Source organism: Daphnia pulicaria, chromosome 1 (genome assembly GCF_021234035.1).
Source record: "Daphnia pulicaria isolate SC F1-1A chromosome 1, SC_F0-13Bv2, whole genome shotgun sequence".
Taxonomy (NCBI): Eukaryota; Metazoa; Arthropoda; class Branchiopoda; order Diplostraca; family Daphniidae; genus Daphnia; species Daphnia pulicaria.
In genome coordinates this window covers 22,630,925-22,653,610 of record NC_060913.1, presented here as the reverse complement: position 1 = coordinate 22,653,610, position 22,686 = coordinate 22,630,925, and the positions used below count along the sequence as shown (strand labels likewise).

Below are 22,686 nucleotides of genomic sequence, written 5' to 3'. Positions count from 1 at the left end.
TCACTGGGTATTTACACTTTTCACGAGATATTCATAAGAATGTGGAATGTAGTTTCATTCTGTTGGCAGACATGACAATGAATTTTTTTTCAAATTGAAAGCGATTATAGTATGGAGTTGCGGAGGACTGAACTCCGGGCTTTTCGCATGGAAAGCGAACACTCTACCACTGAGTTACATCCCCTTGAAAATAGACCTTACCAGTATGTTCTTGATACTTGCTTTTTACCTCTCGATTATTTGCACTACATTGGAGTTTTAGAGGATTGAACTCTGGTCTTTTCACATGCGAAGCGAGCACTCTACCTCTGAGTTACAACCCCTTAACTTATGTCCGTTTGCTTTGAGTGACTGTTAACTATTGCGACACGTATGTGTTTTCAATGGAGAAGAAGATTTAAAGTAAAAAAGAATAAAACTTTAAAGGAAGGTTTTGTCAAGAGTGGGGTTCGAACCCACGCCTTCTTCGAAGACCAGAATGCCAAGTAACGGAAATCACAAGATTACCTATTAATCTATTATTTGAATTTGAATTAGAATCTTAAGTCTGGCGCCTTAACCACTCGGCCATCTTGACATTGTTATCGCAATGGCTACTTATATTGCAATGTGGCGTAAACTAGGTGTATTGAGAAGAGCACACAATTGTAACTATGACAGGGCAAAATATCAATAATTAATGGCAATTGTATGCTTTTCTGTTCAATTTTCGAGGATCATGGCAGGTTTAATCGACAGTGCCACAACCGAATGGCCGTCAGAAAATACCGCTGGGACGACAAAAGCCGGTTTCTACCAGTAGAAGAAAAAGAAGGATAAGAAAGATTATGCCCTATCGTTTTGCAAGTACTGGTTTGATCACTGGGTATTTACACTTTTCACGAGATATTCGTAAGAATGTGGAATGTAGTTTCATTCTGTTGGCAGACGTGACAATGATCTTTTTTTTTTAAAATGAAAGCGATTATAGTATGGAGTTGCGGAGGATTGAACTCCCGGCTTTTCGCATGCAAAGCGAACACTCTACCACTGAGTTACAACCACTTAAGAATAGAGACTATCAGTATGTTCCTGATACTTGCTTTTTACCTCTCGATTATTTGCACTACATTGGAGTTTTGGAGGATTGAAGTCTGGTCTTTTCACATGCGAAGCGAGCACTCTACCTCTGAGTTACAACCCCTTAACTTATGTCCGTTTGCTTTGAGTGACTGTTAACTATTGCGACACGTATTTGTTTTCAATGGAGAAGAAGATTTAAAGTAAAAAAGAATAAAACTTTAAAGGAAGGTTTTGTCAAGAGTGGGGTTCGAACCCACGCCTTCTTCGAAGACCAGAATGCCAAGTAACGGATATCACAAGATTACCCATTATTCTATTATTTGAATTTGAATTAGAATCTTAAGTCTGGCGCCTTAACCACTCGGCCATCTTGACATTGTTATCGCAATGGCTACTTATATTGCAATGTGGCGTAAACTAGGTGTATTGAGAAGAGCACACAATTGTAACTATGACAGGGCAAAATATCAATAATTAATGGCAATTGTATGCTTTTCTATTCAATGTTCGAGGATCATGGCAGGTTTAATCGACAGTGCCACAACCGAATGGCCGTCAGAAAATACCGCTGGGACGACAAAAGCCGGTTTCTACCAGTAGAAGAAAAAGAAGGATAAGAAAGATTATGCCCTATCGTTTTGCAAGTACTGGTTTGATCACTGGGTATTTACACTTTTCACGAGATATTCGAAAGAATGTGGAATATAGTTTCATTCTGTTGGCAGACATGACAATGATCTTTTTTTCAAATTGAAAGCGATTATAGTATGGAGTTGCGGAGGACTGAACTCCGGGCTTTTCGCATGCAAAGCGAACACTCTACCACTGAGTTACAACCCCTTGAAAATAAACCTTACCAGTATGTTCCTGATACTTGCTTTTTACCTCTCGATTATTTGCACTACATTGGAGTTTCGGAAGATTGAACTCTGGTCTTTTCACATGCGAAGCGAGCACTCTACCTCTGAGTTACAACCCCTTAACTTATGTCCGTTTGCTTTGAGTGACTGTTAACTATTGCGACACGTATGTGTTTTCAATGGAGAAGAAGATTTAAAGTAAAAAAAGAATAAAACTTGAAAGTAAGGTTTTGTCAAGAGTGGGGTTCGAACCCACGCCTTCTTCGAAGACCAGAATGCCAAGTAACGGATATCACAAGATTACCTATTAATCTATTATTTGAATTTGAACTAGAATCTTAAGTCTGGCGCCTTAACCACTCGGCCATTTGTACATTGTTATCGCAATGGCTACTTATATTGCAATGTGGCGTAAACTAGGTGTATTGAGAAGAGCACACAATTGTAACTATGACAGGGCAAAATATCAATAATTAATGGCAATTGTATGCTTTTCTGTTCAATTTTCGAGGATCATGGCAGGTTTAATCGACAGTGCCACAACCGAATGGCCGTCAGAAAATACCGCTGGGACGACAAAAGCCGGTTTCTACCAGTAGAAGAAAAAGAAGGATAAGAAAGATTATGCCCTATCGTTTTGCAAGTACTGGTTTGATCACTGGGTATTTACACTTTTCACGGGATATTCGTAAGAATGTGGAATGTAGTTTCATTCTGTTGGCAGACATGACAATGATCTTTTTTTTCTAAATGAAAGCGATTATAGTAAGGAGTTGCGGAGGATTGACCTCCGGGATTTTCGCATGCAAAGCGAACACTCTACCACTGAGTTACAACTCCTTAAGAAACGAAACTACCAGTATGTTCCTGATACTTGCTTTTTCCCTCTCGATTATTTGCACTACATTGGAGTTTTAGAGGATTGAACTCTGGTCTTTTCACATGCGAAGCGAACACTCTACCTCTGAGTTACAACCCCTTAACTAATGTCCGTTTGCTTTGAGTGACTGTTAACGATTGCGACACGTATGTGTTTTCAATGGAGAAGAAGATTTAAAGTAAAAAAGAATAAAACTTGAAAGGAAGGTTTTGTCAAGAATGGGGTTCGAACCCACGCCTTCTTCGAAACCAGAATGCCAAGTAACGGATATCACAAGATTACCTATTAATCTATTATTTGAATTTGAATGTAAAGTCTGGCGCCTTAACCACTCGGACATCTTGACATTGTTATCGCAATGGCTACTTATATTGCAATGTGTCGTAAACTAGGTGTATTGAGAAGAGCACACAATTGTAACTATGACAGGGCAAAATATCAATAATTAATGACAATTGTATGCTTTTCTGTTCAATTTTCGAGGATCATGGCAGGTTTAATCGACAGTGCCACAACCGAATGGCCGTCAGAAAATACCGCTGTGACGACAAAAGCCGGTTTCTACCAGTAGAAGAAAAAGAAGGATAAGAAAGATTATGCCCTATCGTTTTGCAAGTACTGGTTTGATCACTGGGTATTTACACTTTTCACGAGATATTCGAAAGAATGTGGAATGTAGTTTCATTCTGTTGGCAGACATGACAATGTTTTTTTTTTCAAAATGAAAGCGATCATAGTATGGAGTTGCGGAGGATTGAACACCGGCCTTTTCGCATGCAAAGCGAACACTCTACCACTGAGTTACAACCCCTTGACAATCGAGTCTATCAGTATGTTCCTGATACTTGCTTTTTACCTCTCGATTATTTGCACTACATTGGAGTTTTAGAGGATTGAACTCTGGTCTTTTCACATGCGAAGCGAGCACTCTACCTCTGAGTTACAACCCCTTAACTAATGTCCGTTTGCTTTGAGTGACTGTTAACTATTGCGACACGTATGTGTTTTCAATGGAGAACAAGATTTAAAGTAAAAAAGAATAAAACTTGAAAGGAAGGTTTTGTCAAGAATGGGGTTCGAACCCACGCCTTCTTCGAAACCAGAATGCCAAGTAACGGATATCACAAGATTACCTATTAATCTATTATTTGAATTTGAATGTAAAGTCTGGCGCCTTAACCACTCGGACATCTTGACATTGTTATCGCAATGGCTACTTATATTGCAATGTGTCGTAAACTAGGTGTATTGAGAAGAGCACACAATTGTAACTATGACAGGGCAAAATATCAATAATTAATGACAATTGTATGCTTTTCTGTTCAATTTTCGAGGATCATGGCAGGTTTAATCGACAGTGCCACAACCGAATGGCCGTCAGAAAATACCGCTGTGACGACAAAAGCCGGTTTCTACCAGTAGAAGAAAAAGAAGGATAAGAAAGATTATGCCCTATCGTTTTGCAAGTACTGGTTTGATCACTGGGTATTTACACTTTTCACGAGATATTCGTAAGAATGTGGAATGTAGTTTCATTCCGTTGGCAGACATGACAATGATCTTTTTTTCAAAATCAAAGCGATTATGGTAAGGAGTTGCGGAATATTGAACTCCGGGCTTTTCGCATGCAAAGCGAAAACTCTACTACTGAGTTATAAACCCTTGTGAAACGAGACTACCAGTATGTTCCTGATACTTGCTTTTTACCTCTCGATTATTTGCACTACATTGGAGTTTCGGAGGATTGAACTCTGGTCTTTTCACATGCGAAGCGAGCACTCTACCTCTGAGTTACAACCCCTTAACTTATGTCCGTTTGCTTTGAGTGACTGTTAACGATTGCGACACGTATTTGTTTTCAATGGAGAAGAAGATTTAAAGTAAAAAAAGAATAAAACTTGAAAGTAAGGTTTTGTCAAGAGTGGGGTTCGAACCCACGCCTTCTTCGAAGACCAGAATGCCAAGTAACGGATATCACAAGATTACCTATTAATCTATTATTTGAATTTGAATTAGAATCTTAAGTCTGGCGCCTTAACCACTCGGCCATCTGTACATTGTTATCGCAATGGCTACTTATATTGCAATGTGGCGTAAACTAGGTGTATTGAGAAGAGCACACAATTGTAACTATGACAGGGCAAAATATCAAAAATTAATGGAAATAGGGTCGTAGCATGAAATTTCGATTTGTTTTAAAAATACTTCATGAGAATCAGTTTTTCACGCTGATTCTCATGGTATTTTTTATTTTTTTTTTAAATCAATAGAAGTGTGTGTTTTTCTAGTTCAAAGTTCGAATAAGCGCCTCCCATTTCAAAACGGGGTCTCAGCCATTTTTGATGGGCGGTGCTTAATTTCTGATCAATTTGTAGACGACGCTCACCAAAATCACCCTTTTCGTATTTCCCCTTAAGGCCCTAAGGGCGAAAGAGGATTGTATTCAGCCGAAGGCAGTACGAAAAGGGTCATTGAGTGTAAGAGATAGAGGAACAAGTTTAAGTTGTACAGGATTTCGTAACCAACATTTAAAATAAAGAAACACGAAATCCCATATAGAAGAGTCCCATGAAGAATCCATATATAATAAAAGAACAAGCTTTTGTGGGAGTGGCTTATTCATGTGTCAACAATAAGTCAACACAGGCTCCTCCCCCAAAATGGAACATGTCCAAACATGTAAGCTTTTGGGGGAGGAGCCTGTGTCTGTCACGCGCTGTGATTGGTCAGTCGATTTTGGGGGAGGAGCTTATTCATGATCAAATCACCACCAGATGTCTATAGCATCGCCGTGACGCAACCATGCCCCAACCATGACGCAACAACCAGAATTTAATTTAAGTTTGCGGTTATTAAACTAAACGGTGGTTATTTTTAATTTCAATCATTGAACTTTATGGGAAAAATCTATTCTAAATATAATAAAAGAACAAGCTTTTGGGGGAGGAGTTTATACATGTCACGCACAATGTCACGGATAATGTCACGAACATTTTGGGGGAGGAGCTTATTCATGTCTCAAGGGGGAGGAGCTTATCCTGCCCAAACATGCCCAAACAAATCACCACCAGATGTCGTCGCCGTGATGACGCAATCTTTGATGACGCAACAACCAGCATCACCGCAAGATGTCTATAGCATCTCCGTGATGACGAAATCTTCAAGTAAGGTAGTCACTGGGCAGATTTCCCACGATAAAATCTATTACGGGCAGATGATTAAGCTACAGAAAAGCGAATTGCCAAAGAGTCCAACATTACGCTAGAAAAAAAGTTCCCCGGGTTCAAACGGGCCTCAGGTTACTCGTCTGCTATATAAAAACCTTAGGGCACGATACCAATAATGATAGTGTGGCCGAGTGGTCCATGGCGCTGGTTTTAGGCACCAGTCTCTTCGGAGGCAAGGGTTCGAATCCCTTCACTGTCATAATCTCTACATTTGATTGTGTATTAACGATTTTTTATCGTTCTTGGCCGAGTATCGATGTGAGGCCTGTTAGCTCAGTTGGTTAGAGCGCCGTGCTAATAACGCGGAGGTCATGAGTTCGATCCTCTTAAGGGCCAGTGCTATGGAGAAAAAGTCGTTGAGTGCAACAGATAGAGGAACAAGTTTAACATGTAAAGGATTTCGTAACCAACATTAAAAAAAAAAAGAAACACGAATTCCCATCTAGAAGAGTCCCATGAAGAATCTGCTATGTAAAAACCTTAGGGCACAATAACAATCATGACAGTGTGGCCGAGTGGTCTATGGCGCTGGTTATAGGCACCAGTCTCTTCGGAGGCAATGGTTCCAATCCCTTCACTATCATAATCTCTACATTTGATTGTGTATTAACGATTAGTTATCGTTCTTGGCCGAGTATCGATATGAGGCCAGTTAGCTCAGTTGGTTAGAGCGCCGTGCTAATAAAGCGGAGGTCATGAGTTCGATCCTCTCACGGGCCAGTGTAATGGAGGAATTTTCGTTGAGTGCAATAGATTGAGGAACAAGTTTAAGTTGTACAGGATTTCGTAACCAACATTTAAAATAAAGAAACACGAAATCCCATCTAGAAGAGTCCCATGAAGAATCTGCTGTGTAAAAACCTTAGGGAACAATACCAATAATGATAGTGTGGCCGAGTGGTCTATGGCGCTGGTTTAAGGCACCAGTCTCTTCGGAGGCAAGCGTTCCAATCCCTTCACTGTCATAATCTCTACATTTGATTGTGTATTAACGATTTGTTATCTTTCTTGGCCGAGTATCGATATGAGGCCTGTTAGCTCAGTTGGTTAGAGCGCCGTGCTAATAACGTGAGGTCATGAGTGCGATTCTCTTACGGTCCAGTACAATGGAGGAAAAGTCGTTGAGTGCAACAGATAGAGGAAAAAGTTTAATTTGTAAAGGATTTCGTAACCAACATTTTAAAAAAAGAAACACGAATTCCCATATAGAAGAGTCCCATGAAGAATCTGCTATGTAAAAACCTTAGGGCACGATACCAATAATGATAGTGTGGCCGAGTGGTCTATGGCGCTAGTTTTAGGCAACAGTCTCTTCGGAGGCAAGGGTTCGAATCCCGTCACTGTCATAATCTCTACATTTGATTGTGTATTAACGATTTTTTATCGTTCTTGGCCGAGTATCGATGTGAGGCCTGTTAGCTCAGTTGGTTAGTGCGCCGTGCTAATAACGCGGAGGTCATGAGTTCGATCCTCTCACGGTCCAGTGCTATGGAGAAAAAGTCGTTGAGTGCAACAGATAGAGGAACAAGTTTAAGTTGTAAAGGATTTCGTAACCAACATTTAAAAAAAAAGAAACACGAATTCCCATCTAGAAGAGTCCCATGAAGAATCTGCTATCTAAACACCTTAGGGCACAATAACAACCATGATAGTGTGGCCGAGTGGTCTATGGCGCTGGTTTAAGGCACCAGTCTCTTCGGAGGCAAGGGTTCGAATCCCTTCACTGTCATTATCTCTACATTTGATTGTGTATTAACGATTTTTTATCGTTCTTGGCCAAATATCGATATGAGGCCTGTTAGCTCAGTTGGTGAAAGCGCCGTGCTAATAACGCGGAGGTCATGAGTTCGATCCTCTTACGGGCCAGTGCAATGGAGGAAAAGTCGTTGAGTGTAACAGATAGAGGAACAAGTTTAAGTTGTACAGGATTTCGTAACCAACATTTAAAATAAAGAAACACGAAATCCCATATAGAAGAGTCCCATGAAGAATCCATATATAACAAAAGAACAAGCTTTTGTGGGAGTGGCTTATTCATGTGTCAACAATAAGTCAACACAGGCTCCTCCCCCAAAATGGAACATGTCCAAACATGTAAGCTTTTGGGGGAGGAGCCTGTGTCTGTCACGCGCTGTGATTGGTCAGTCGATTTTGGGGGAGGAGCTTATTCATGATCAAATCACCACCAGATGTCTATAGCATCGCCGTGACGCAACCATGCCCCAACCATGACGCAACAACCAGAATTTAATTTAAGTTTGCGGTTATTAAACTAAACGGTGGTTATTTTTAATTTCAATCATTGAACTTTATGGGAAAAATCTATTCTAAATATAATAAAAGAACAAGCTTTTGGGGGAGGAGTTTATACATGTCACGCACAATGTCACGGATAATGTCACGAACATTTTGGGGGAGGAGCTTATTCATGTCTCAAGGGGGAGGAGCTTATCCTGCCCAAACATGCCCAAACAAATCACCACCAGATGTCGTCGCCGTGATGACGCAATCTTTGATGACGCAACAACCAGCATCACCGCAAGATGTCTATAGCATCTCCGTGATGACGAAATCTTCAAGTAAGGTAGTCACTGGGCAGATTTCCCACGATAAAATCTATTACGGGCAGATGATTAAGCTACAGAAAAGCGAATTGCCAAAGAGTCCAACATTACGCTAGAAAAAAAGTTCCCCGGGTTCAAACGGGCCTCAGGTTACTCGTCTGCTATATAAAAACCTTAGGGCACGATACCAATAATGATAGTGTGGCCGAGTGGTCCATGGCGCTGGTTTTAGGCACCAGTCTCTTCGGAGGCAAGGGTTCGAATCCCTTCACTGTCATAATCTCTACATTTGATTGTGTATTAACGATTTTTTAGCGTTCTTGGCCGAGTATCGATGTGAGGCCTGTTAGCTCAGTTGGTTAGAGCGCCGTGCTAATAACGTGAGGTCATGAGTGCGATTCTCTTACGGTCCAGTACAATGGAGGAAAAGTCGTTGAGTGCAACAGATAGAGGAAAAAGTTTAATTTGTAAAGGATTTCGTAACCAACATTTTAAAAAAAGAAACACGAATTCCCATATAGAAGAGTCCCATGAAGAATCTGCTATGTAAAAACCTTAGGGCACGATACCAATAATGATAGTGTGGCCGAGTGGTCTATGGCGCTAGTTTTAGGCAACAGTCTCTTCGGAGGCAAGGGTTCGAATCCCGTCACTGTCATAATCTCTACATTTGATTGTGTATTAACGATTTTTTATCGTTCTTGGCCGAGTATCGATGTGAGGCCTGTTAGCTCAGTTGGTTAGTGCGCCGTGCTAATAACGCGGAGGTCATGAGTTCGATCCTCTCACGGTCCAGTGCTATGGAGAAAAAGTCGTTGAGTGCAACAGATAGAGGAACAAGTTTAAGTTGTAAAGGATTTCGTAACCAACATTTAAAAAAAAAGAAACACGAATTCCCATCTAGAAGAGTCCCATGAAGAATCTGCTATCTAAACACCTTAGGGCACAATAACAACCATGATAGTGTGGCCGAGTGGTCTATGGCGCTGGTTTAAGGCACCAGTCTCTTCGGAGGCAAGGGTTCGAATCCCTTCACTGTCATTATCTCTACATTTGATTGTGTATTAACGATTTTTTATCGTTCTTGGCCAAATATCGATATGAGGCCTGTTAGCTCAGTTGGTGAAAGCGCCGTGCTAATAACGCGGAGGTCATGAGTTCGATCCTCTTACGGGCCAGTGCAATGGAGGAAAAGTCGTTGAGTGTAACAGATAGAGGAACAAGTTTAAGTTGTACAGGATTTCGTAACCAACATTTAAAATAAAGAAACACGAAATCCCATATAGAAGAGTCCCATGAAGAATCCATATATAACAAAAGAACAAGCTTTTGTGGGAGTGGCTTATTCATGTGTCAACAATAAGTCAACACAGGCTCCTCCCCCAAAATGGAACATGTCCAAACATGTAAGCTTTTGGGGGAGGAGCCTGTGTCTGTCACGCGCTGTGATTGGTCAGTCGATTTTGGGGGAGGAGCTTATTCATGATCAAATCACCACCAGATGTCTATAGCATCGCCGTGACGCAACCATGCCCCAACCATGACGCAACAACCAGAATTTAATTTAAGTTTGCGGTTATTAAACTAAACGGTGGTTATTTTTAATTTCAATCATTGAACTTTATGGGAAAAATCTATTCTAAATATAATAAAAGAACAAGCTTTTGGGGGAGGAGTTTATACATGTCACGCACAATGTCACGGATAATGTCACGAACATTTTGGGGGAGGAGCTTATTCATGTCTCAAGGGGGAGGAGCTTATCCTGCCCAAACATGCCCAAACAAATCACCACCAGATGTCGTCGCCGTGATGACGCAATCTTTGATGACGCAACAACCAGCATCACCGCAAGATGTCTATAGCATCTCCGTGATGACGAAATCTTCAAGTAAGGTAGTCACTGGGCAGATTTCCCACGATAAAATCTATTACGGGCAGATGATTAAGCTACAGAAAAGCGAATTGCCAAAGAGTCCAACATTACGCTAGAAAAAAAGTTCCCCGGGTTCAAACGGGCCTCAGGTTACTCGTCTGCTATATAAAAACCTTAGGGCACGATACCAATAATGATAGTGTGGCCGAGTGGTCCATGGCGCTGGTTTTAGGCACCAGTCTCTTCGGAGGCAAGGGTTCGAATCCCTTCACTGTCATAATCTCTACATTTGATTGTGTATTAACGATTTTTTAGCGTTCTTGGCCGAGTATCGATGTGAGGCCTGTTAGCTCAGTTGGTTAGAGCGCCGTGCTAATAACGCGGAGGTCATGAGTTCGATCCTCTTACGGGCCAGTGTAATGGAGGAATTTTCGTTGATTGCAACAGATAGAGGAACAAGTTTAAGTTGTACAGGATTTCGTAACCAATATTTAAAATAAAGAAACACGAAATCCCATATAGAAGAGTCCCATGAAGAATCTGCTATGTAAAAACCTTAGGGCACGATACCAATAATGATAGTGTGGCCGAGTGGTCTTTGACGCTGGTTTTAGGCACCAGTCTCTTCGGAGGCAAGGGTTCGAATCCCTTCACTGTCATAATCTCTACATTTGATTGTGTATTAACGATTTTGTATCGTTCTTGGACGAGTATTGATGTAAGGCCTGTTAGCTCAGTTGGCTAGAGCGCCGTGCTAATAACGCGGAGGTCATGAGTTCGATCCTCTTACGGGCCAGTGCAACGGAGGAAACGTCGTTGAGTACAACAGTTAGTGGAACAAGTTTAAGTTGTTAAGGAAGTCGTAATCGACATTTAAAAAAAAGAAACACGAATTCGCATCTGGAAGAGTCCCATGAAGAATCTGCTATGTAAAAACCTTAGGGCACTATAAGAAACATATTTGTGTGGCCGAGTGGTCTATGGCGCTGGTTTTAGGCACCAGTCTCTTCAGAGGCAAGGGTTCGAATCCCTTCACTGTCATAATCTCTACGTTTGATTGTGTATTAACGATTTTTTATCGTTCTTGGCCGATTATCGATATGAGGCCTGTTAGCTCAGTTGGTTAGAGCGCCGTGCTAATAACGCGGAGGTCATTAGTTCGATCCACTTACGGGCCAGTGCAATATAGGAAAAGTCGTTGAGTGCAACAGATAGAGGAACAAGTTTAAGTTGTACAGGATTTCGAAACCAACATTTAAAATAAAGAAACACGAAATCCCAAATAGAAGAGTCCCATGAAGAATCTGCTATTTAAAAACCTTAGGGCACGATACCAATAATGATAGTGTGGCCGAGTGGTCTATGGCGCTGGTTTTAGGCACCAGTCTCTTCGGAGGCAAGGGTTCAAATCCCTTCACTGTCATAATCTCTACATTTTATTGTGTATTAACGATTTTTTATCGTTCTTGGCCGAGTATTGATGTGAGGCCTGTTAGCTCAGTTGGTTAGAGCGCCGTGCTAATAACGCGGAGGTCATGAGTTCGATCCTCTTAAGGGCCAGTGCTATGGAGAAAAAGTCGTTGAGTGCAACAGATAGAGGAACAAGTTTAAGTTGTAAAGGATTTCGTAACCAACATTTAAAAAAAAAGAAACACGAATTCCCATATAGAAGAGTCCCATGAAGAATCTGCTATGTAAAAACCTTAGGGCACGATACCAATAATGATAGTGTGGCCGAGTGGTCTATGGCGCTAGTTTTAGGCAACAGTCTCTTCGGAGGCAAGGGTTCGAATCCCGTCACTGTCATAATCTCTACATTTGATTGTGTATTAACGATTTTTTATCGTTCTTGGCCGAGTATCGATGTGAGGCCTGTTAGCTCAGTTGGTTAGTGCGCCGTGCTAATAACGCGGAGGTCATGAGTTCGATCCTCTCACGGTCCAGTGCTATGGAGAAAAAGTCGTTGAGTGCAACAGATAGAGGAACAAGTTTAAGTTGTAAAGGATTTCGTAACCAACATTTAAAAAAAAAGAAACACGAATTCCCATCTAGAAGAGTCCCATGAAGAATCTGCTATGTAAAAACCTTAGGGCACAATAACAATCATGACAGTGTGGCCGAGTGGTCTATGGCGCTGGTTAAAGGCACCAGTCTCTTCTGAGGCAAGGGTTCGAATCCCTTCACTGTCATAATATCTACATTTGATTGTGTATTAACGATTTGTTATCGTTCTTGGCCGAGTATCGATGTGAGGCCTGTTAGCTCAGTTGGTTAGAGCGCCGTGCTAATAAAGCGGAGGTCAAGAGTTCGATCCTCTTACGGGCCAGTGTAATGGAGGAATTTTCGTTGAGTGCAACAGATAGAGGAACAAGTTTAAGTTGTAAAGGATTTCGTAACCAACATTTCAAATAAAAAAACACGAAATCCCATCTAGAAGAGTCCCATGAAGAATCTGCTGTGTAAAAACCTTAGGGCATAATACCATTAATGATAGTGTGGCCGAGTGGTCTATGGCGCTGGTTTAAGGCACCAGTCTCTTCTGAGGCAAGAGTTCCAATCCCTTCATTGTCATAATATCTACATTTGATTGTGTATTAACGATTTGTTATCGTTCTTGGCCGAGTATCGATATGAGGCCTGTTAGCTCAGTTGGTTAGAGCGCCGTGCTAATAAAGCGGAGGTCATGAGTACGATCCTCTTACGGGCTAGTGCAATGGAGGAATTTTCGTTGAGTGCAACAGATAGAGGAACAGGTTTAATTTGTACAGGATTTCGTAACCAACATTTAAAATAAAGAAACACGTAATCCCATATAGAAGAGTCCCATGAAGAATCTGCTATGTAAAAACCTTAGGGCACGATACCAATAATGATAGTGTGCAAGGGTTCGAATCCCTTCAGTGTCATAATCTCTACATTTGATTGTGTATTAACGATTTGTTATCGTTCTTGGCCGAGTATCAATGTGAGGCCTGTTAGCTCAGTTGGTTAGAGCGCCGTGCTAATGACGCGGAGGTCATGAGTTCGATCCTCTTACGGGCCAGTGCAATGGAGGAAAAGTCGTTGAGTGCAACATATAGAGGAACAACTTCAAGTTGTAAAGGATTTCGTAACCAACTTTTAAAAAAAGAAACACGAATTCCCATCTAGAAGAGTCCCATGAAGAATCTGCTATGTAAAAACCTTAGGGCACAATAACAACTTTGATAGTGTGGCCAAGTGGTCTATGGCGCTGTTTTAAGGCACCAGTCTCTTCGGAGGCAAGGGTTCGAATCCCTTCACTGTCATAATCTCTACATTTGATTGTGTATTAACGATTTTTTATCGTTCTTGGCCGAGTATCGATATTGGATCGGCGAAAGCGCATCCCGTCTTAAACTTGGCAACGTTTTCCCTCCCTCCTTTTCCCCCTCTTAAATGTCAGTTAATGTCGTCTGTAAAGCACGTTGAATTCTTGGCTTTCACTCTTTCTCTCTCGTGTTAAACTGATTTATCCGTGATTGCCCAAAGATAATTTACTTGGTTTAAGGACCCGCGTGTGTGTGTGTCGCTCTTCTTATTCTGAGGTATTTCGGTCATGAATTTATGTTTGTTTTCCCTACTAATTCTGTGTCCTATGTTTCTTCAGAGACGTCACTCGAGTTATCTCAAGTGTGTGACGATATATCCAACATTTGTGTGTCATAGGACACTAATTGGTATGTGTTATTAATGAATTCATGTCAATCACCTTAATTATAATCTATGTTCCCTCCCAGGCCCATTCAGCCCTGGTTGTCGACTCTGTGTATACGAGTGATTCTCACTTTGTGTGTAGCCTGTCTCCACAGGTAGCTAAATTTTACTCGCTTTCTCTCATTATGTCCCTAACCTTGTTTATCCCTTCTTAGGAACCACAATCACTACCACAATTATCATCGTTATCACCACCACTTCCATTATCATAAGTACCCTGTGTTCATTTATATGAGCATAAGTCAAGTCGAACACAATACAAGAGATTTTGCTCTTACGAGCCAGCTTCAGGTTTTCATTAAGTGGAAACATTTGGTCCTTCGAACCGGAGTTATCTCCACGTCAAGCAAGATTCTTCTTGCATCCTACTTGTTTCATCGAGATCCTTCTCACTATCCAGGCGGTTTAACGTTGGTTGCTCTTTCCGAGCCCTAAACCTGCCTTCAATTCGTCGAGACTCTTCTCATCTTCAGCTTCATTCCGAATTTCTGGTCGGTCACAGCTGATTCAAGATTCTTCTCCTCGACGAGGTGGTTTAGCCGTCGAGATTCTTCTCACTTTACACACCCTAAGCCAGCCGTCTAGACATTGAGACTCTTCTCTTCTTCAGCTTCGCTTTAGGCAAGCCTATTCTTCGATCTCGTGCTGTACCACACTTCATCACTCGTTATCGAGCCTGAATCCGGTTGATTGTCATCTTCCTTCGAATTGATCACGGCCTTTCGAGCTACTTATCTTCCGTTGGGGGGACCATTGGCCAGCCGCCAGCCATCTCAAGGTTGAGATTCTTCTTCCACCAAACCTCGTCCATCGACGTCATCTACTATGGACGATGCAGCTTTCATCGCGTTGAAGAAGAAGAGGACAGCACTACGGCAGCAAGTCACGAGGGCCACCACCAGCTTAACAGCAATAGTCAACTCATCACGTTCACGGAGAAACGCGAAAGCACTGATAGTGCATCTCGATGATCTAATTCTCCGAACTTCAGTCCTACAGACTGAAATGACAGCAGTTGAAGAGGATGAAGACGAAGCTGAGCGTCAAGATGGCACAAATCTCACCTACGTGGACAAATGCGACGAGGCCATTGCGGCGGCCCGGGCTTATCTGACAAGATGTGAAGGAGAAGAGGCATCGGTAGTAAACCTGCACGACGGTCTACCCGTCCCAAATCCGCCCCTTATTCCCATAACACCGTCGGAAGCCGACCGGCGCAACCAAGCGCAACAAGAAGCCACCCAGCGTGAGCAAGCTCACAAGGAAGAGGTCGCTGCAGCCGAAAGGAAATGTGAAGAAATTAGAATGCGAGCCCAAGCCCTTTGGGAAGAAGCCGAAGCTGCTCAAGCGGCTCTCAATCAGTTGGATATCCGTCAACCAGATCAAGATCACTACTCGTCCGTTAGTCAACAGCTAGAGAAACGGTCTCCAGCAGCAGAAGAATGGCTGAACAAGCAGCGAAACCTGAACGACAAGCAAGACGCCCCGGACGACTGGATCGATCTCTACAACAATGGACGTTTACTTCCGGTCCATAGCAAGTTCTCTTCCCGTTCCGCCATCTCTGCAGAATTGGACGTTTATACTGGAAAGGCCATCGAGTGGTTTGGCTGGATTGACCTTTTTCGCGCGTTAGTACATGACACGCCGAAAATCCCTTGAGAAAAATTGGCGCTGCTGAAACATTACCTCAAGGGCGAATGTTTGGATGTTGTCTACGGCCTAGGTGGCGGCGAATCGGCCTACAAGCAGGCGCTGGTACGGCTGAAGGAGACGTTTGGAAGACGAGACGTTATGCGGGCTGCCCACATCCAAGCCATTGAGCGACTAGAGTTCAAGAATGAACCGAGAGTGTTCAAACGTTTTGCCAAAAGAGTACGGACTCATCTCTTCGACCTCAGCAGGATTGGAGAAGCGTCATCAGCCGATATCATCGAGAAAGTATGCTTCAGGCTCAATCCGCAAGATCGACTCGATTGGAATGCAGGACGACGTGGCCGTTTGGAATTTCGCAGCCTCAACGATTTCGGCACTTGGATTTGTGATCGAGCATCGGATTATCTGAACGCCTACAGCATAGCAGCGGATCAAGTTGATGCAGACAGTCCAGTAACATCAAGAGGAAACTTCCCACGTCGATCCAATACGCATTATTCATCCGTGGAGATGTCCGAAGGCGCGATGCCGGCAGAGAAAGAAGCCCGTCCTTCAATCGCTCGGATTATTGGCCATCAGAGAGTGACATTGGGGATGCTGAAACTCAGCGTGCAATCTGCGGATGGTAACTGGGTGCTCGCCAATATTATCGCCGATGAAGGTAGTGACACCACCTTGATTAGGACGGCCTTCGCGACCCGTTTAAAGCTGCAAGGACTGCCGCAGGTGTTGAAGGTGGATGGTGTCGGCGGAGTCATCGACCGATACCAGTCCGAACGAGTCCAGTTCCAGTTACGCGCCGAATCTGGCGAAATCTTTAAGATGGAAGGTTCAACAATGAAGATGGTCGCCAGCCCAACTCCGATCACGGACTGGAGTAAGAAAAAACAGAATTGGCCGCATCTCCGCGACCTCCCGGTCGGAGTAGTGGGAGGAAAGGTGGATCTTCTCGTAGGTATAGACTATCTGCATCTTTTGTTGCCGCGCGAGACCAGAGAAGGACACGATTATGAGCCAATCGCCTGCAAAACAAGACTTGGTTGGATTTTGTTCTTACGAGCCAGCTTCAGGTTTTCATTAAGTGGAAACAGATATGAAGCCTGTTAGCTCAGTTGGTTAAAGCGCCGTGCTAATAACGCGGAGGTCATGAGTTCGATCCTCTTACGGGCCAGTGTAAAGGAGGAATTTTCGTTGAGTGCAACTGATAGAGGAACAAGTTTAAGTTGTACAGGATTTCGTAACCAATATTTAAAATAAAGAAACACGAAATCCCATATAGAAGAGTCCCATGAAGAATCTGCTATGTAAAAACCTTAGGGCATGATTCCAATAATGATAGTATGGCCGAGTGGTATATGGCGCTGGTTTAAGGCACCAGTCTCTTCTGAGGCAAGGGATCCAATCCCTTCATTGTCATAATCTCTACATTTGATTGTGTATTAACGATTTGTTATCGTTCCTGGCCGAGTGTCGATATGAAGCCTATTAGCTCAGTTGGTTAGAGCGCCGTGCTAATAACGCGGAGGTCATGAGTTCGATCCTCTTACGGGCCAGTGTAATGGAGGAATTTTCGTTGAGTGCACAGATAGAGGAACAAGTTTCATTTGTACAGGATTTCGTAACCAATATATAAAATAAAGAAACACGAAATCCCATATAGAAGAGTCCAATGAAGAATCTGCTATGTAAAAACATTAGGGCACGATTCCAATAATGATAGTGTGGCCGAGTGGTCTATGGCGCTGGTTTTAGGCACCAGTCTCTTCGGAGGCAAGGGTTCGAATCCCTTCACTGTCATAATCTATACATTTGATTGTGTATTAACGATTTTTTATCGTTCTTGGACAAATGTCGATATGAGGCCTGTTAGCTCAGTTGGTTAGAGCGCCGTGCTAATAACGCGGAGGTCATGAGTTCGATCCTCTTACGGGCCAGTGAAATGGAGGAAAAGTCGTTGAGTGCAACATAAAGAGGAATAACTTCAAGTTGTAAAGGATTTCGTAACCAACTTTAAAAAAAAAACACGAATTCCCATCTAGAAGAGTCCCATGAAGAATCTGCTATGTAAAAACCTTAGGGCACAATAACAACCATGATAGTGTGGCCGAGTGGTCTTTGGCGCTGGTTATAGGCACCAGTCTCTTCGGAGGCAAGGGTTCGAATCCCTTCACTGTCATAATCTCTACATTTGATTGTGTATTAACGATTTTTTATCGTTCTTGGCCGAGGATCGATGTGAGGCCTGTTAGCTCAGTTGGTTAGATCGCCGTGGTAATAACGCGGAGGTCATAAGTTCGATCCTCTTACGGGCCAGTGTAATGGAGGAAAAGTTGTTGAGTTCAACAGATAGAGGAACAAGTTTCATTTGTACAGGATTTCGTAACCAACATTTAAAATAAAGAAACACGAAATCCCATATAGAAGAGTCCCATGAAGAATCTGCTATAGATTAAAACCTTAGGACACGATTTCAATAATGATAGTGTGGCCGAGTGGTCTATGGCCCTGGTTTAAGGCACCAGTCTCTTCGGAGGCAAGGGTTCGAATCCCTTCACTGTCATAATCTCTACATTTGATTGTGTATTAACGATTTTTTATCGTTCTTGGCCGAGTATCGACATGAAGCCTATTAGCTCAGTTGGTTAGAGCGCCGTGCTAATGAAGCGGAGGTCATGAGTTCGATCCTCTTACGGGCCAGTGCAATGGAGGAATTTTCGTTGAGAGCAACAACAATACAATGGCTCTGGTTTTAGGCACCAGTCTCTTTTTAGGCAAGGGTTCGAATCCCTTCACTGTCATAATCTCTACATTTGATTGTGTATTAACGATTTTTCATCGTTCTTGGCCGAGTATCGATATGAGGCTTGTTAGCTCAGTTGGTTAGAGCGCCGTGCTAATAACGCGGAGGTCATGAGTTCGATCCTCTTACGGGCCAGTGCAATAGAGGAAAAGTCGTTGAGTGCAACAGATAGAGGAACAAGTTTCAGTTGTACAGGATTTCGTTACCAACATTTAAAATAAAGAAACACGAAATCCCATATAGAAGAGTCCCATGAAGAATCTGCTATGTAAAAACCTTAGGGCACGATAACACTAATGATAGTGTGGCCCAGTGGTCTATGGCGCTGGTTTTTTGGCACCAGTCTCTTCAGAGACAAGGGTTCGAATCCCTTCACTGTCATAATCACTACATTTGATTGTGTATTAACGATTTTGTATCGTTCTTGTCCGAGTATGGATGTGAGGCCTTTTAGCTCAGTTGGTTAGAGCGCCGTGCTAATAACGCGGAGGTCATGAGTTCGATCCTCTTACGGGCCAGTGCAATAGAGGAAAAGTCGTTGACTGCAACAGATAGAGGAACAAGTTTAAGTTGTTAAGGATGTCGTAGTCAACATTAAAAAAAAGAAACACGAATTTGCATCAAGAAGAGTCCCATGAAGAATCTGCTATGTAAAAACCTTAGAGCACTATAACATACATGATAGTGTGGCCGAGTGGTCTATGGCGCTGGTTTTAGGCACCAGTCTCTTCGGAGGGAAGGGTTCGAATCCCTTCACTGTCATAATCTCTACATTTGATTGTGTATTAACGATTTTTTATCGTTCTTGGCCGAGTATTGATGTGAGGCCTGTTAGCTCAGTTGGTTAGAGCGCCGTGCTAATGACGCGGAGGCGATGAGTTCGATCCTCTTACGGGGCACTGCAATGGAGGAAACGTCGTTGAGTACAACAGATAGAGGAACAAGTTTAAGTTGTTAAGGATGTCATAGTCAACATTAAAAAAAAGAAACACGAATTTGCATCAATAAGAGTCCCATGAAGAATCTGCTATGTAAAAACCTTAGAGCACTATAACATACATGATAGTGTGGCCGAGTGGTCTATGGCGCTGGTTTTAGGCCCCAGTCTCTTCGGAGGCAAGGGTTCGAATCCCTTCACTGTCATAATCTCTACGTTTGATTGTTTATTAACGATTTTTTATCGTTCTTGGCCTGTTAGCTCAGTTGGTTAGAGCGCCGTGCTAATAACGCGGAGGTCATGAGTTCGATCCTCTTACGGGCCAGTGCAATGGAGGAAAATTCGTAGAGTGCAACAGATAGAGGAACAAGTTTAAGTTGTAAAGGATTTCGTAACCAACATTTAAAAAAAAGAAACACGAATTCCTATCTAGAAGAGTCCCATGAAGAATCTGCTATGTAAAAACCTTAGGGCACAATAACAAACATGATAGTGTGGCCGAGTGGTCTATGGCGCTGGATTTAGGAACCAGTGTCTTCGGAGGCAAGGGTTCGAATCCCTTCACTGTCATAATCTCTACATTTGATAGTGTATTAACGATTTTTTATCGTTCTTGGCCAAATATCGATATGAGGCCTGTTAGCTCAGTTCGTTAGAGCGCCGTGCTAATAACGCGGAGGTCATGAATTCGATTCTCTTACGGGCCAGTGGAATGGAGGAAAAGTCGTTGAGTGTGTTGTGTTTATTCTCTCTACAACCCAAATGCGCGTTGCCAAACCAGATTTGAGTTGCTGAAACCCACTCCCTTCATCACCAGATGTCTCTCTCACTTCGTCTGCTAGAACTCTAGCTTGCCTTCTTCTTCTTTGTGACACCTGACAGGAGATAGTTGTCCGACTTGTAACCAGGTTATATTTGATATCTTTAAGTTGAACAATCTTATTTCTGTGCTTTGTGAAGGTACGTGTTTATAAGTTAATAAATTATTGAAGAAGTGTTCTTGTGTCTAATTGTAGAGTTTATTATTACAACAGGTTATGGGCCCAGATTAACGTAGCTTTTAACTACAATGGCCGAACACGTTGCACAAGACTTTAATTCTTTGAGAGCAGTTTCTCACGTGCCAAAATTTGATGGCACGAATCATAGAGAATGGAACTATGAGATACACTTATGCTTCCAGGCAATGGAGATTGATCGTGTTGTGTTGGGAACAGAGTTATGTCCAGAGGAGGTAACAAACTTTTAATTTATCACTCAACTAGTCTCTGGTTACAGAACGTGTTGAAAAGTTTGCCCTATGGCACATGTTAAGCGTCAAATGCCCTATGGTTACTGATGATGCTTGCCCTATGGCACATACAAGTGTGAAATGCCACATTCCATTCCATATAACTTCAGTCTAAATTCTTTAAACTTTATCGTAGTCATCAATCTTGCAATTCTCCTCTTTTTGTTATATGTAAATTTTGATTTCCACATTCACAGACCCATCTAAACCAAGTCACACCAAATGATCATGGTCTAAGTGCCATCTGTGAATGTTTCCAAATTCCTTTTTTTTGTAATACTTTCTTTTGTCTCCTACGTCAAGTAAGACTCTTATTTTAAAGGGCATTTCTCACCTTGCTAGTTACTAGCTCAAATCAGCCCTAACGCTGATAGTCATTCATGCTGCAATAATTATTGATTTATTTCGTCCTAGGACGATGTCATGCGATAACATGTGACAATCTTAACAACTTCATAATTTCTTTTCCTCCTAACAGGAACGCAATGAAGAAAATCTACTTTTGAATGAAGCAGCCATACGGCAATGGACACGAAAGGACGTCTTAGCTCGAAACTGCATCATGGCAACTATAACTAAGGAAATGAAGGAAAACCTGTATATATGCGTGAACGCAACTCAAATGTGGACAAGGCTGAACCAACAGTATCAACTGCAGACAGAAGAGCATCTGCACCTACTCTGGCAGAACTATTACGACTTCAACTACACGACTGGTATAATCTTGTATAGTCTACTACAAACTAAATTCCTCAAAGCTAATTATACATTCAATCTTCAACCCTTTCAAGGCGACGACATGAGGACTCACATCCAAAAGCTCTCAAACGTGGCCGACAAGCTCAGAGAGCGGGAACAACCACTCAGCAACATCCAACTGGTGTCAAACGCCTTAGCCACTCTTCCAGAAACCTTTCGCATCGTGAGATCTGTATGGGCAAGCGTTCCAGCCGCAGACCGCACTCTAGATCATCTCCATCAGCGACTTCTTACCGAAGAAAATGTCGTGAAGTCCTATCAAAAGATCGGCAACGTGACTGAAGGAGCTTTTGTCGCGAATGAAGGAGCAAATGGCGGTTACACCCATGGTCGCGGTGGATATCCTGGTGTTCGTGGAAGAGGAAAGAAACACTTTGGAGTTCGAGGAGGATTTGTAGACAAGCGATCGAGACAACATTACAGAGCTGATCAAGACTCACGCCCAAAATGCGAATATTGCACGAAACCGGGCCACCAAGAGAAAGATTGCTACTCAAAGCATGACTACCCAGACGTCGGGGGTAAAGGCAAACACTCGACTGGACTGTTTTCGTTATCCAAACCTGATCCAAGAAGCATATTTGCTTTCTTTGCTGATTCAGGTGCCACGAAACATATGTCCGACCAGAGAAGCTTCTTTTCAGATTTCAAACCAATCGAAATTGGTAGCTGGTCTGTGTCAGGTAACAATTCTTTCTTTTTATAAACAAATTTTACAACTTTACTGAAATCCTCTTTCCTTATTCAGGAATAGGAAACAGCAAGCTGGACGTAAGGGGCACAGGCAGCATTAACGTCACAATTATGATGAATCAAATAAAAACCTCAAACACACTGATGGAGGTACTCTACATACCAGGCCTTGGCGTGAATCTATTTTCCATCGGAGCCGCTACTGCCAACGGATTAGTAGCGCACTTTGAGAAAAACAAGGTACTGTGAAAATACATACATACACTTATAACGTATATGCTCACTTAAATCTCTCATTTAAGGTATCGTTCATGAGAGGAGAAGATATTGTTCTCACCGGAGAAAG

At 42.4% G+C, this 22,686-nt stretch overlaps 1 long non-coding RNA gene and 16 other non-coding genes across 17 annotated transcripts; 12 read left to right on the top strand and 5 right to left on the bottom strand.

Annotated features, from left to right (window-relative positions):
• Positions 1-434: 434 nt before the first annotated feature.
• Trnal-uaa lies at positions 435-577 on the bottom strand. Its single transcript has 2 exons — positions 541-577; positions 435-479 (listed from the first exon to the last, which is right to left on the bottom strand). It is a non-coding gene; the product is annotated as a tRNA-Leu (tRNA).
• A 395-nt stretch (positions 578-972) lies between these two features.
• On the bottom strand, positions 973-1,044 carry Trnaa-ugc. The gene has a single exon. It is a non-coding gene; the product is annotated as a tRNA-Ala (tRNA).
• Positions 1,045-1,294: 250 nt separating this feature from the next.
• Trnal-uaa lies at positions 1,295-1,437 on the bottom strand. Its single transcript has 2 exons — positions 1,401-1,437; positions 1,295-1,339 (listed from the first exon to the last, which is right to left on the bottom strand). It is a non-coding gene; the product is annotated as a tRNA-Leu (tRNA).
• A 393-nt stretch (positions 1,438-1,830) lies between these two features.
• Positions 1,831-1,902, bottom strand: Trnaa-ugc. Its single transcript has one exon. It is a non-coding gene; the product is annotated as a tRNA-Ala (tRNA).
• A 1,639-nt stretch (positions 1,903-3,541) lies between these two features.
• On the bottom strand, positions 3,542-3,613 carry Trnaa-ugc. The gene has a single exon. It is a non-coding gene; the product is annotated as a tRNA-Ala (tRNA).
• A 2,533-nt stretch (positions 3,614-6,146) lies between these two features.
• Positions 6,147-6,228, top strand: Trnal-uag. Its single transcript has one exon. It is a non-coding gene; the product is annotated as a tRNA-Leu (tRNA).
• Positions 6,229-7,676: 1,448 nt separating this feature from the next.
• On the top strand, positions 7,677-7,758 carry Trnal-aag. Its single transcript has one exon. It is a non-coding gene; the product is annotated as a tRNA-Leu (tRNA).
• A 1,030-nt stretch (positions 7,759-8,788) lies between these two features.
• Positions 8,789-8,870, top strand: Trnal-uag. The gene has a single exon. It is a non-coding gene; the product is annotated as a tRNA-Leu (tRNA).
• A 682-nt stretch (positions 8,871-9,552) lies between these two features.
• On the top strand, positions 9,553-9,634 carry Trnal-aag. The gene has a single exon. It is a non-coding gene; the product is annotated as a tRNA-Leu (tRNA).
• Positions 9,635-10,664: 1,030 nt separating this feature from the next.
• On the top strand, positions 10,665-10,746 carry Trnal-uag. Its single transcript has one exon. It is a non-coding gene; the product is annotated as a tRNA-Leu (tRNA).
• A 1,064-nt stretch (positions 10,747-11,810) lies between these two features.
• Trnal-uag lies at positions 11,811-11,892 on the top strand. Its single transcript has one exon. It is a non-coding gene; the product is annotated as a tRNA-Leu (tRNA).
• Positions 11,893-12,576: 684 nt separating this feature from the next.
• Positions 12,577-12,658, top strand: Trnal-aag. The gene has a single exon. It is a non-coding gene; the product is annotated as a tRNA-Leu (tRNA).
• A 1,328-nt stretch (positions 12,659-13,986) lies between these two features.
• LOC124338636 lies at positions 13,987-14,385 on the top strand. Its single transcript, XR_006917917.1, has 3 exons — positions 13,987-14,035; positions 14,098-14,167; positions 14,228-14,385. It is a non-coding gene; the product is annotated as an uncharacterized LOC124338636 (long non-coding RNA).
• Positions 14,386-17,575: 3,190 nt separating this feature from the next.
• Trnal-uag lies at positions 17,576-17,657 on the top strand. Its single transcript has one exon. It is a non-coding gene; the product is annotated as a tRNA-Leu (tRNA).
• Positions 17,658-18,338: 681 nt separating this feature from the next.
• On the top strand, positions 18,339-18,420 carry Trnal-aag. Its single transcript has one exon. It is a non-coding gene; the product is annotated as a tRNA-Leu (tRNA).
• Positions 18,421-19,340: 920 nt separating this feature from the next.
• Positions 19,341-19,422, top strand: Trnal-uag. Its single transcript has one exon. It is a non-coding gene; the product is annotated as a tRNA-Leu (tRNA).
• A 663-nt stretch (positions 19,423-20,085) lies between these two features.
• Positions 20,086-20,167, top strand: Trnal-uag. The gene has a single exon. It is a non-coding gene; the product is annotated as a tRNA-Leu (tRNA).
• Positions 20,168-22,686: the final 2,519 nt, after the last annotated feature.